General features: G+C 33.9%; 1 pseudogene; it reads left to right on the forward strand.

Moving 5' to 3' along the window:
- Nucleotides 1-15,031, forward strand: part of LOC101956065 (pleckstrin homology domain-containing family A member 5-like) — a 158,234-nt pseudogene that overhangs the window by 26,475 nt on the left and 116,728 nt on the right.

Genomic DNA, 15,031 nt, shown 5'->3' on the forward strand with positions numbered 1-15,031 from the left:
TGAATAGTGCAAATAAATGAGGAGCTAGACTTGAACTTCAGTCCTTAAGATCTGTGATTCATGCTCTTAACAATGACATTATTCACCTACGTGTGAAAAAAGATAACATAAGCAGTGTAGAAAATATTGATGTGGAAGATGAAAAGAAAAAGATTGCATTCAGATGCACTATTCAGGAAAAAAATAATAATGGGATTAAGATTTGAACTGGATTGTGAAATGCATGGTGAGGAAAAAGAGTTGGCTGAATTATGATCTACGCTCAGTAAAGAGATGATTAAATATCAAGCTTCATACTGGAGAACTCTAAAGATGATTTTCCTTTCATTGTATTTTTTGCATAAATAAAGATCTCATTTCCTCTTTCTCAATATGGTTTTCAAATTAATTGAGTGTCCCAGTAGAGATTTGGGTTTCTAGAAATTCATCTATTAACTAACTTTTGCCCAAGGCCTTTGAGAAGAAAAATAAGAATATAAAAAATAAATTGTTCTTGATTAGGTCTAGTCTGTGATGGAAGAAAAATGTAACTATAGACACAAAAAGAAACATTTTATCATCATTGTATCAGTCTGACTTCTATCAATCACTGACAAATAGTATAAGAAAATGCTCATATTTCTGCACATCTCTTTAAAGAAGCAGTAGACTTTATATTTGCAGTTAGAAATATAGTAATATTTTTTCTTTCTTAAATTTGTTCTAAGTAGTTATACATGATAGTAGAATGCATTTCAATTCATTGTACACAACTTTTCATTTCTCTGGTTGTAAATGATGTAGAGTCACACCACATGTGTAGTCATAAATGTACCTAGGGTAATGATGTTCATCTCATTCCACCATCATTCCTGCCCTCTTGGCCTTCCCCTTTCCTCACTCCTCTTTGCCCAATCAAAGTTCCTCCATCCCTACCACCCGCCCCCCCACCATTATGAATCAGCATCCACTTACAAGAGAGAACATTCAGCCTTTGGTGTTTTAGGGATTGACTTACTTTGCTTAGCCTGATATTCTCTGACTCCATCCATTTACCTGCAAATGCCATGATTTTATTCTCTTTTAATGCTGAGAAATATTCCATTGTGTATATATACCACAATTTTTTATCCATTCATCTGTTGAAGGGCATCTAGGTTGATTCCACAATTTAGCTATTGTGACTTGAGCTGCAATGAACATTGATAGTGAATTGTTATAGCCAAAAGTTTTTCTAGCTTCCTCATCCTTGTGCTAAGAGCTCACAATGTACAAAAGGTGAGAAAAATGACAGAATCCTCTATTAATTATAAACTAACTGGAGAAGTAGTATAATAATGATTTTATATATATATATGACATTAGTTGGTTCCAGCTAAAATAAACTTTATGGGAGGCACAGAACATTAAGGGAAAAGAATGAAATCACTTTCACCCAGACACCAAAGTGTTGAAGTTTCCATTTTTGAGATTTGTTAGAGTAAGGGATATTTAATGTAATCTTTACTTATTAGATGCAATAAAAAATTTAACCCAAAACTATTATTTTGATATTTCATAGTGATCCATTTTGTCCATGTTATTTGTTCTTTATCAACCTCATATTCTGAATCTGTAAGGACAAGGTATTCATGACACTCTTTCTGCTTTCAAGTAGTTGATCTGTCAACCAGTAGAACTTTCTAGTAGTTTGTGACTTTGTGGCCATATCAAAAGTCCTGCTTTTTTGTTCATGAGTTATGTTATAAATGAGGTAACACATACTCTGAAACTTAAGGATGACTGAGAACTATATGGGACTGTCATTACTATTGTTTATTATATTATCTTCTTATCAAACATATAAATCTTCCATTTAGTAATCAGCCTTTCCCAAAAAAGATGTAACTCAGAAGAATCTCACTGAAAGCTCTGCTTTGCTTAGAAACTTCTATGCAAGAATAAGTACACTATGCCATTTCATTTTTTCCTAAGTACCAGGAAAGCCAATGTGTAAGTTAAAATTTGAAATCAGGCAGCCTCAATGAGAGACAATTTTTCACTTTGCATTCAAGAGCTGAAAAAAGACATTCCAAAAAAGATATTCCAGTTGAGCAGTCAGAAAGGAAAAATTTCCCCTTTTTGTCATATTTAGTTCTTCAGGTGATGGGATAAGAATCCCACCCCACATTAATAAAGGCACTCTCTTTCAAATGTTAGTCACATCCAGAAATATCCTTACAGACACATCCAGAATTATATTTAATCAAATGTCTGTGCAGTCAAAAGGTGACACAAATAACTATTATATATGCTAATGTGTAATCCCAGGATAATATAAACAGGAATATAAGCATTTTCTAAACATTTTTGATGAGAAAATTCATCTCTTGAAAGAACAATTCTCAGGAACAATGTGTTATAAAAATCTTTAGAGATTTATAGCTTGAGATTTAAATGACTGTTATATTACACCACACTCTCTCCATAAGCTTTGAAAGATTTTACACTTTCATTTCTTTTTGAATCAATAATCAATGTGCCCTTAGAAATAACTGTCATAGGACCTATCAAACTGGAGGGGCTTTATCCTTTAAGTATGTTTGGTAGATTGTTACAATTATGGCCTCAAGCAATTCACATCTCTTTCTACCAATGTTGTTGGGTGGTCTGCAACCACCTACACTAAACTTGGCCATGTCACTTTCTTTGACCAATGAGATAACAGAAATGAGATACAAACAAAAACTGGAAAAGTGAAGGAACATTGGAGCATTTTTCCTTTTACTCATTTTAGAACACTGTTAGATGAGAGATACTGGCTCAGTCCCTCCCCTTCATTTCAGCTCACCAACAGCCAACCTTCAGAGCTACCTGGCTGACCAGCAATTGACTGTACATACTGGAGAAAGTCTGAACATGACCAATGGAATTCAGCCCAAATCATGGACCTGACGAATCAACCATACTGTTTTAAACTAGTAAATCTCAGGGGGATTTGTTACTAAAAGATAGGAATGACAAGACTAGGTTTTACTAAGTTCTGGCTGTGTGACCCATCTCCTGGAAAATTAGCTCCTTTTTTCAAAGTTAGGACAGTAATAAAATATGCTCAATAATATTGCTTTACTAGTTATATAAATAATCAATTTGAGAACTATTTGGTGAGGTATAAACACCAAATACATAACTTACTATTATTTTACTAAAAGAGATATTTCTGTTATTAATAGTAGTAGTATATGCTTGCTTTAATTTGTATTATTTATATAGTGTAACTTCCTGAACAATAACCTAGTTTTCAATAGTTCCACAGATTATCTGATCCCTTGGCCATGTGTGAATGAACATGTCCCAAGGCCCAGACAGAGAGAGAGAGAGAGAGAGAGAGAGAGACAGAGAGAGACAGAGAGAGACAGAGAAAGCGTGAGTGTTCATAATGGACATCTAACTAAAGGATGATTTCTCTTGTCCAGTGAGACCATTATGTTGTTCACATGAATCTTTGTCTGGGACCACAATGAACAGCAGCTGAGCATGTCGGAGCTAAGCACATGCCCTTAGCCTTGAGCAATGAAGGTGTAGAACTGACTTTCAATCACAGCTCCAAAGCAGGTGGACCTCACCTTCCCTAAGCAAGGAATTACAGCTCTGGGAGTGGGTGTCAACCAGTAGGACTGGGCTACATCCTCCTGAAACCCAATCCCTTGCCTTATTTGGGTTGAACTTTCTCCAGTGTCTTCCCCCTCAATAAATAGGTTTCAGGTGTGCTCTCTCTCTTTGCCTATATTTCTTGCCTCCCTTGTGGAAGCCAAGGTTGAAGAGCCATCACTGAACACCCCAAAAAAGGTATTTTCTGTCTCTGTTTGGTTATTTAGTAGACAGCCCAATTCACCTTGAGTGACCCTTACTGATTCAGTTGCGTGTCATGATAAATCTTTGTTGAATATCCTCAGCAAGCCCATTACATGCTAGAAATCTATGCATAAAACAAAGATCAGGCAGGTCCAGCTAGTCTGTCTGCTGCATGAGAGAAAAGAAAGGCCAATGTGAGCCATCTTGGGTTGATGGTATTAAGTGCTTCCTTGTATTTATTTGATTTCTCTCTGTATCGAGTTTTTTATCGACTATAAGTTGGAAAATAATAACTACTACATAATATTATTGTGGGAAATAAATGATTTTACCCTTAGAAAGTGATCAGAACACCACCAGAAACACTATACTCAGTAACATACACATAAATATTCAAGAAGTTGATAGCAGATATTGCTTTTACTATCATTGTACAATGATGATTTTAATGTCACTGCTATTTGATTGCATTATTTTTCTCTGAACTGTTCAATCTATAACTCTGCCAGTCCTTTTATTCACCTGACAACAAATAACTAGTAAGAACTGTGCAAATATTTCAAATTGATCATAATATAATTTTTTGCTTATTTATTTATTTATTTATTGGTACCAGGGTTTTAACTCAGGAGCACTCGACCATGGAGCCACATCCTCAGCCCTATTTTCTATATTATTTAGAGACAGGGTCTCACAGAGTTGCTTAGGGCCTCACTAAGTTGCTGAGGTTGGCTTTGAACTCACAATCTCCTGCCTCAGCTTCCCAAGACACTAGGATTACAGAAATATGCCATCATGAATGGCTCACAACTTTTAATAGTAGTTACAACATTTGGGTAAAACAATTCCTTGATGATTAGATTGCTTTCATTGATATATGAAGATTCTCTGTATGTTTTCATGGTAGTTTAATTCAAACAGATAATACATGCCCCCTACTGACATCACTTTGCAATTTAGTAGAATATTACCAATTTAAAAACATTTTCAAAACACCATGACCATATCAAACAAGTGAAGCACAGTTGTTCTCATTCAATATAGCAATGTAACATAATGATACAACATACATATTCATTTTTTATCATCTTTAAATAAACATTTACAAATCTTTAATATTAAATTGTACATCTAAAGAAGATATTAGCACTAATATAATAATGATGTCAAAAAATTAATTTGTCTCTATGTTTCAACCCATAATACCACAACTCCTTTTTGAAATTCTAATTTATTTTAAAAAATTATTTTTACTGTACATTGGATAATTTATTTGGAAGAAAATGCACACTGATTCTATTTAGCAGAGCATGTCATCTCACAAGTCATTCACTGTCACTGCTTTGAAAAAGGGAATTCTTTAAGATGTTGAAAAGTGGTTTCCAAATCTGGCACTTGAGCACCGAGTTCACCTATGGCACAGTGATGGTAATTCAAAGTTTGTAAGTAGATTCTCAATGCAGGATTCCTCTGTGAACCTGTTTTCTTTTATAATACCTTATGACATTAAAAAAATAAATTCTAGTTTCCCTGATTGCAAAATTAGTCCAATTATTTCATTACAAACCAATTTGTACACAAAAGAAGAAAGGGCTATGAAGTAGAAAAGTAGTTTAAGAGTTGTTGCAATATGATTTAAGTAAAGATTTATTGTACAGATATTTCAGGAAAGAAGCATACTTAATGTATGTCAATGATTATTTACACACATAACAAATTGTCTCTTCTTTATTTTAGAGGGCACCTAAAAGACATCAGGAGGTTGGCTCATTAGCTTTAAAAAAGAAAACTGGAGCATTTTTAACTGAACAAAATTATTTCAGGTAAAAAGGGAAACATCAGCAGTCTTCTTCTTTGTTAGATATATAAAGACTTTCCATTTTCTCATCCATATTCAGTATAAGTTCATGGCTTTTCAGGTGTTCAAAATGTTATTTAATAAAGATATATAAGAATATGCCAACAGTATACAGCAACAAATATCACACCTATTATTATAAAAAACACCGTAACTGTCAATCTCAAACATTATCCACTAGACAAGAAAAGGAGTAAAAGAGAATTGATGTAATACTGAACCATAGAAATAACATGAGCAAAAAAAAATTATACCACACGTTGTGATGCTTTGGTGACTCACAATATAATCAAGTAGGAAGTGATGAGCAGATAAAAAAAGAGAGAGAGAGAAAATAAAGCAAGTGAAACTTAAAGGATTCCCCCAAATCTAAAGGAGGTCATGCACAGCAGATACCAGAGACAGAGTTAACAAGAGGCTGAAGAGGAGTTACTGAAGATACAGGAAGACAAAAGTGTCCAAAGAGCCTGCATTTTATGTAGACTCTTAAAATGGGAGATGGTAAGGAAGAATTCAGACCACAGTTCACAGTGGAGTTGGTAGAGAAGTAATTTTCAACCAACAAAGAGGTTGTACACAGGAATTTGGGTCTCAAATAGGGAGGCAGATAGGCATCCTTTTTTGAGAATTTGAGGAGTCTTAAAACCTCAATGGAAAGAACCACAAAGAAAATGACAACAAATTGGGAATACATTCAGAAAAGCAGAAATATAAACAACTTTTGAAAACAAGTCCACTATGCTAAAGATTTTTTAAGTGGGGATGATTTTTAAAATATCTCTCTATTATAATAAAAATATTATGACAATTTACATAATAAGATGGATATTTGTTTCCATTTCTGAATTTCTCTCTTAAAATATTAAGAATATTATATAAAAATATAGTACAGTACCATTTTATCTTATTCATGATAAACATGATCTCATTCTCAGGGAGCTGTACATAAGAAGGTAAAAATTCAAATTTTGACAATTTAACTCTAGACTTTTGAAAACAGCAAATTCTGGCTCTGGAAAGCTAACTACATAGAATAATGGTTTATTACAACTATGAAAGTTGAAACTCAAATAGTTCCAAATGACAAATCACAGGAAGGCAGACCTAACAAGGTGACAGGAAAGAAAACAACACAACTCTCACAGTTCAACACATACTCCTCTTTAGTTCTTTGCATTTTAAGCATTAATTTTTCACATGTAATTTTTTTCATTTGATTAATCAGAGTGTTTCTCTTTTATTCTCATTATTTATTCTTTGGTGTTCTTTGCCATTTTACTTCTCAGTTAAGGATTTCTAGTCTTTATCTATTTGGTCTGTCTTTGACATATTAATTAACACTTTTGTACGCTAATTAGGTACACACAGATCTATCATATTTATTCTTCTTAAAATTACAGTTAAGCAGATTAATACTGTGAAACAAATACAGATCTTGGAATTGTTTGCTACCTGCCTGCCAACAGCTAGCATCAAACTGATAAATTTTCAATGCTTGAATTTTGTAGTGCTGCTGGGTAATCCCATGTTATTTGGTTGCATTGACCACATGGAAATCACAGCCCACTGAAGGTGGCAACACACCTATGTATGTCTATAGATTAGTCTTATATTTAAGTAAGTTAATTATAAGAATAAAAAATGGAATTTAATTTTACTAGATCTAAATTCTGAGTATGTTTCCAATAGGGCTAATATTAACAAAATAATCAAATACTTTGACATTGTTCATTTTCCCCCAGCTTTTTCTATTAATTTTCTACAGATTAGCAGTATGAAGCAGCATACATTCATTATCTCAGTTTCCAAGACTCAAAACCCATTATGGGTTAGCTGAGACCCATTCCCAGCAGTTTTCACTAGGCTGAAATCAAGGTGTTTGTGAGGATTGTATTTGCATTGGAGGTTCAAAGTTCTCTTCCAAACTTACTGGTTGTTTAAAGACTTTAGCTCTTTGTGACTATAGGAACTGAATATTCCTTTTTTTCTCCATATGTTAAAGAAAACTCTGAGCCTTAGAGATCAATCACCATCAATTTCTTGCCATGTAGCCCCCTCAATAGGTAATTCCCAAAGGGGACTTTGTCTTTTCAAGGTCAGCAGGAAGAATCCCTCTTGCCTTGAATCTTTTTGACCTTTTCAATGCCTCATATGATTAAAATAAATCAAAGCAGGATAATCTCTTTTTTGATTAACTCAGAGTCACTGATTGGGAACCTTAATTACATCTTAAAAGTCTCTTCTGTCATATAGTGTGATATAATCATAGAAAGGCTATCTCATCACATGACAAGTCCCTCTCACTGGGAGAGGAATTACTCAGAGCATGTATATAAGCATGTTTGGAATCAAAGGAGCTAATTAGGACTCTGACTACCACAGCTGTAATCTGGATATTTTGAAAATTTAACTAAGATGTTTATGATAGCTGCTAAACCACATGAACTCAAGACTGAAGAACAAAAAGTTAGTTTCTACATGAACTCAGAATTTGCCACACATAGTGACCATATACAATTTAATTGACCACAGCAGTCACAGATGGTCATTTGCTCTGAATACATAAAGGAAATTATTAGCATTTTGTTAAACTGCCTAAATGGCTACAGATGTTTGTATTGAGAGTCTGGGTAAACATCTGGCCACATAAATCTTTAAAAGAAAAATACGAGACTGCCAGTTTTAGCTCTGACACATAAAGTGATTGGAAGTCATCAGTTCCCTTTTCACAAGAAAACTCAAGGAACTGAAAAACCAATTACTTTTTTGACCCATCAGAGGACTAAGGTCTCAGGAAAAAATGTCACCACAAAAGGTGGAGAGACAGAAAAATAGAGAGTCAGAGCTGAGATCTGCTTAACTAGATCAGAAGTTACTGGAGCCACAAACTGGTAGGAACACTTATGTGGTAATTTGATGAACTGCTGGGGGCTGAAAATCCACAAGTATCAGAGTGAAAGACTCTGGCAGCTTTATCTTAGGAAGCTCCTCACACTGTTATAGATTTACCCCCAGGTTTTATAAAAGGATCTCAGTAAAGATCCAAGAAAGTTCCCATTATGACTGGCAGGAGAAAAAGAATGCTTACAAAAACCTCACAGTCTTTTTCTTAATAAAGACATGCTCTCCAAGGGGAGGGACTTCAGCAGAACTTTGGCTCTGCTGAAGAAGGAAACTCACCCCCTACACCTCCAGTCCCTGCTAGCCTGCCTGTCTCACCTAAGGGAGCAAAATATTATACAATGAAGAAACAAGAGTACTACATCCAATGGAAGGACCCATGCCACAAAGGAATGAGAATAAATCTGAAATTTATAGAGCAAAATACAAGTATTTTGTATTATACCAAACACCAAAGGGGTTATATTATAACACAGGATTAAAAAGTGACTTACCTTGAAAGAGACTCCAGAGGAGAAATACTAGGTTCAAAAGACACACACACACACACACACACACACAAAAAAAAAAAAAAAAAAAAAAAAAAACAAGAGCCTGTTTATCTTGGTTCCAATTATATCATACACCATGAATAATTTTCTACAGATCAATTATATCCAAACAGAACCCAACATGTACCTTTAAAAAAACTCTATTATTTGAAAATAATAGTGATTGTGTAATGTTGGGCTCATAAAATAGATTTGGAAGTGCTTTATTTTCTTCTATTTTTGAAAGTTATTCAAATGTATTGGTGTTAATTCTTTAAATGTTCGAGGTAGAATTTAGCAGTGAAGACATCTCATCTTTGAGTGTTATTTTGCTGGGAGATTCGGTCTTTGATTCAATCTCCTTATTCATTGCTCTTTTCTCCTAGTTTTCTATCTCTTCATGAGTAAGTCCTGGGGAATTTGTCAATTTGTTCATTTCTTCTAGGCTATCTGAATTGGTGGCATGTCATTCATAATAGTTTCTAATGATCTTTTCTGTTTCTATAGCATCAGTTGAGAAAGAAACCCAGACAGACACAGCCAGCGGATCTTCAACAAGGGTGTCAAGAACATAATGGTGAAAGATTTGTCTCCTCAGCAAAATGGTAGTGGGAAACCATGACATACACATGCAAAAGAATGAAATTGGACTCTTACCTCACACAATAACAAAATCAACTGAATATGGACTAAAGGCATAAATATAAGACCTGAAACTGTGAAACTCTTAGAAAAAACTTGATGGGAGAGATTCATTGAGTTTCACAACGATTTCTTGGATAAGATACCCAAAACACCAGCAGCAAATTGTTCACCCATACTTCTGTGGTAAATTACTTAACCAAGGTATGGTGCTATGTACAGTTGTTTTATTTAATTAAACAATAATTAAGCAATTGAAGGGAAGATAATTGGATTGAAATTTGAAAGTGCTAAAGTGGGAAGTTGCTGATAAGCAAGGGGAGAGGATAAGTAAAGACCCAGATAGTGATTTATTGAAGTTGGGACATCAGTAAAAATGTTAGTTTGACATACATTAAATATACAAATTTCATAATGTGCACAGTATTATATATGTGCGTGTATCTCCTTGTACTGAGAAGCTGAAAAGGCTTAAAAGAAACACATCCCAGTAACAAGGAACACATCTAATACCCCAATCTTGATCTCTAATATCATTGTTCAGCAAAAAGGGATCAAAGCACTTTGGCAAAGTGGCTGATTCTAGAACTGGCCCAGAAAATATACAAGATGAACCTGGAATTCCTTGTAGTGCCAGAAAGTAAGGAATTGCTCAAAATATTTTTTTAATTAAAAGGCACAACAATGGAGTTATGTTAAAGAAAGACAGGAGCCAAGTGAGATTACCAGTAGCCAATGCTATAAAAATTCGGGCAAAAAAAAAATAAAGTAATACTGGACTATAAAGTATCGAATAATTGTACATGAGTCCAACCAATATAAATTATTAAATGAATAAGTGAAGAAACAGTGACCAGTGCAGAAAAATACCAAATAATTTATAAAGATACTCTACTCTTAAGAAGAGGATATAACTGCTTCGTTCTTCTTAAGTATGGGCAGAGCATAGTAACTGTCTCTCAGAGAATACAGTATGGAAAGTGGAGCAAGCAAACAGTAACTTCACAGTGGAGAAACCTGACAAATACTGTCTGAGCTAAATGATTAAAATTAACATCGTCAATAATAAGTCAGATTGATAATATGAATTCTTCATACGGTGTAATAAAAATAGCACTGTTATCTCTGTGATCAGTTCTTTCAAAATGCACAAGCCCAGTTCAACTTTGAACAAAATCCCACTGCTTTTATGAAACATATGACCTAGAGCTGGGCATGGTGGCATACACCTGTAATCCCACTAGGTTGGGAGGCTGAGACAGGAGGATCAAGAGTTCGAAGCCATCCTCAGAGACAGTGAGACACGAAGCAACTCAGTGAGACCCTGTCTATAAATAAAATACAAAATAGGGCTGGAGATGTGGCTCAGTGGTGGAGTGCCCATGAATTCAATCCCTGGTATGTATAAATAAATAAATAAATAAATAAAGCATATGATCTTCAAAAGTGTCAAGATTATCAAAAACAAGAAAAATATGAGATGCTATCACAGTCATGTGGGGCCTAATGACTACTAACCATAATGTTATCCTGAGTGGGAGAAAAAAAGAGAGAGAAGGAGAGAGACAGGGAGAGAGAGACGTGTGTGCGTGTGTTTGTGTGTGTGTGTTTGGAAGGAAGGGAGAGAGGGAAAGTGAGGAAAGAAGGAATAAAAATAAGAAAGAAAGAAGAAACATGATATAAAAATTGAACATTAGTAAAACATGGACTGTAATATTAATGTATGAATATTGGTTCATTAATTGTAACAAATGAACATATTTTTATATGAGTTAATAAAAGGGACACTGAATATAGTGCATATGGTAAACTTAAAAATTTTCTATAATAAAAAGTTTATTTGAAAAAAAAAGAGTAATATTTGAACATCTTAAAATGGACTGAATTCTGCCTTACCTCACCCTACTTCTAATTTCTATGTTGAATCTCTCAGCCCAAGGTAACTACATTTAGAGAGAAGGCCTTTAAAAAGGTAAAGGAGGTTGAAAGAGGTCATAAATGTGGGCCCTGAGCCAATAGGAATGGGATCCTTAGAAGAAGAGGAAGAGACACCAAGCATACACAGAGGAAAGGTCATGCCAACACAGGGGAGAAATGGCTGCCTACAAGTCAGGAAGAGAGGCCTCATTATAAAAGTCATCTGCCAGCACTTTTATCTTCTGGGGTGTCTTACCTCCAAAACTGTGAAACCATATATTTCTGGTGTTTCAGCTACCAGTCTCCAGCATTTTGTTGTGGCAACCAAGCAGAATGGAAAACAATCATCAACAGTGATGTTGACTTCTGTGTAGAAATGCCCAGGTAAGTTTAGGGAGGACCTGAAAAAATATTTATTATCTTGAATATACTCTGAAAATATTAATGAATATGCTATTTAATTTAAAACCACAATAAAATTAGTATGCATGTTCCTATTATCAAGTAACTAAATATAAAGATGAACAAATTTACTATTTGTAGAAAAAAAAAGAACTCTGCTTAGGCAGAAAAAAATGGAACTCTAACACACTGACAATGTAATACTTGTATGATTTTTCACATGGTTATAGGGTTGGAATTAAAGTAGTGCTTCATTCAAATAATAATTTTCAAAAATACAGTGGTGATAGTAACAAAGTGAGCTAATCTTCATTAACCCTTATAATCCACTTAACTTAGACCTTCAATAATTAGCACATTTATGATTTAACTATATTTTGATGTAAGGAGTATCTCCTTGTGCCTTTGTATATGGGCCTCCTCTTCCTCTCAATGTTTTGGTCTAAATTAATATAGTCTATAAGTAGGATTTCTCACCACCACTCTACCATCATCATTATGTAATTTACTTACATTTCTCACAAGATGTCACAACCTAACTAAAGCAATAAACAGAATTGTAAATTTATACTGAATTAACTCAAATTTAAATAGTGATGCTGAGGGGTATAGTGCCTATCCTTCTCAGGAAAATCATTAAATATCAACCCTCCTTTTTAGTCTTAATTCAACAGAATCATTGAAGTAATTTTCCATTTTATTTTTGTGAATGTATTTTAGAAAGTATTTCCACCCACCCTAGAATCAACATTATATGGAGGGTTTGCAAATCAGAATTTTAATTATGGCTGTTCTCAAAGAATAGTGAAATTACATAAAAAGTTCATTTGACTAGAAATAATAGAAACCAATTAATTCATTGGACTCTGCTCATAAAAGGCAAGATTCTTAATAACTTTAGTTAATATCAAAGCCCTCTCTTATTAGCCATAATTGGCAGTAATTGGGGTTTGGAGTACTTAACTTATTTTTTAAAATGTACCTTTATGAAAAAGAAGATGATGACAGTTTACCATTTTTGCCTTGGAGACTACTTTCCTGAGCTAGAACATAAGTTCTTTGATATCAGAGAACTTTGTTTTATTCACTATTGTATCTCTTACTCTACAAAAGCAAGGCCATATAATAGGCAATCAATAAATACTTGCTGAAATTAATGGAAATATTATGGCCTTAACAAAAAAAAATATATAGATTGAGAATTTGCCATTTTGGAACTTAAGGTCCTTGTACAACCTATGTGAAGTGCATCATAACAAGGTTTGAAAATAATAAATTCTATACTACAGACAATATTGTAACGTGGCTACTGAAAATGTCAACAGAATTTTAGGCTGAGTTAGTCTAATCATGTGGGGTTTTTTTGTTTGTTTGTTTGATTGGTTGGTTGGTTTGATTTGGTTTGGGGTAATCTTTATCATTTTCTTTTGCATCTCCTTACAAACTAGGAACTATTTCTCTGGATATACAAAAACCAAGGTAGACAATGGGCTCATCTTTGGCTCTCTAATGGGTGTAATTTATTTTGGAGGCAATTTAAATCAAGACAAGAGATATTTCACCATTAGAGCTGTTGATTTATGACACATGTACCCACCAATTGTAGGGGATTTCCCATTACTGCACATATATTCATGATATGTTTGACAACAATCCTTCACAGAGTTAGAGACCAATAAAAATTGAACCCATTTTTAGCTCTGAAAGTCGACAAGACTGTTTCATTCTATGTATTTACAACAACCGCATATTTTAGTATTATATAGTCAGAAGAGAAGTAGGCTTGGTATGAAATTCTTTAGATAAAGTACTTCCTCTCCTAATTTTGAGAAATTGGATAGTCTCTAATAGTTTTCTGAAAGTGACAATACATTATTTAGATGATCATCAATGAGGATTAAAAATGATACCCTATAAATTCTAAAAATATAAAGTAAGTATATAATACATTGTCACTCATTGATCACCTATATATTAATTTATTTCATTTTTTCCCAGATATTAATAAATTAGGGACACTGTTTACTAAACATTAAGTTGGTTTCAGAGATGCAAAGGAAGACCACTAGCACAAGAGAGCCCCCATTTATCTAGCAGATTGTCATATCTTGCTCATGTTCTGGCCAATCTCATTCAGAGAATATTGGTTAATGAGATTCAGATTATAACTTGCCAAGGACTACACAACTCTTTGTTGGTACAGGCAGATTAGAAGTATGTCTTTGTACTTGAAAACCTCTGAATAAGAGCCTTTTTCCAAAGATATTCATGTAAACTTTCATTATTTTCATTGAAATTGATATAGGAAGTTATTTCTATCACAAAATTTATTAATAGGTTAGTGAATTGTAAGGGTTTTCTTCCCATTATTTCTACTAGTCTTTTCATATGGCTACTACTTATATGAGGAAAATTTGAGAGTTCTGGATTCCTATCATCATGTTTAAAGCATGATTTTTCATATTCATGAAACAGCATGGACTTACAAGTCTGTTATAAACTTATTCTAGCTATTGAATCACCTCTATTTTTAATGGAACTAAAAGTAACTAATCAGTGAATGCAATGAGCTGAACTGAGTAGGGCCTAGTCAGAAAGCAACTTTATTTTTAATTGACCAATAATACAAACAAAAGTATATGTTTCGTAAGTGTCCCGTTCAAAGAAATTTTTGCAAACTGTAAAGGCCTATATAGTCAGCTCACAAGTAAAAATCCCTAATGTTACCAGAGTTTAAAAAGTACCTCCCGTGTTCCCTTCCAGTCACAACATCTGCTCTCAATGATAACTGCTATTCTGATTTCTAACCTCAATTGCTCGTTTGCTTTATTATATAGTTGGAACCACAGAGTATGTATTCTTTTATGTCTGGCGTCTTTTGCTCAACTTTATATTCACAAGAATTGTTCCATTGTGGAATACCACAATTTCTTTTTATGTTCTGCTACTTATGCATACTTTATTGGGA

This window comes from Ictidomys tridecemlineatus, chromosome 9, assembly GCF_052094955.1.
Source record: "Ictidomys tridecemlineatus isolate mIctTri1 chromosome 9, mIctTri1.hap1, whole genome shotgun sequence".
Classification (NCBI taxonomy): domain Eukaryota; kingdom Metazoa; phylum Chordata; class Mammalia; order Rodentia; family Sciuridae; genus Ictidomys; species Ictidomys tridecemlineatus.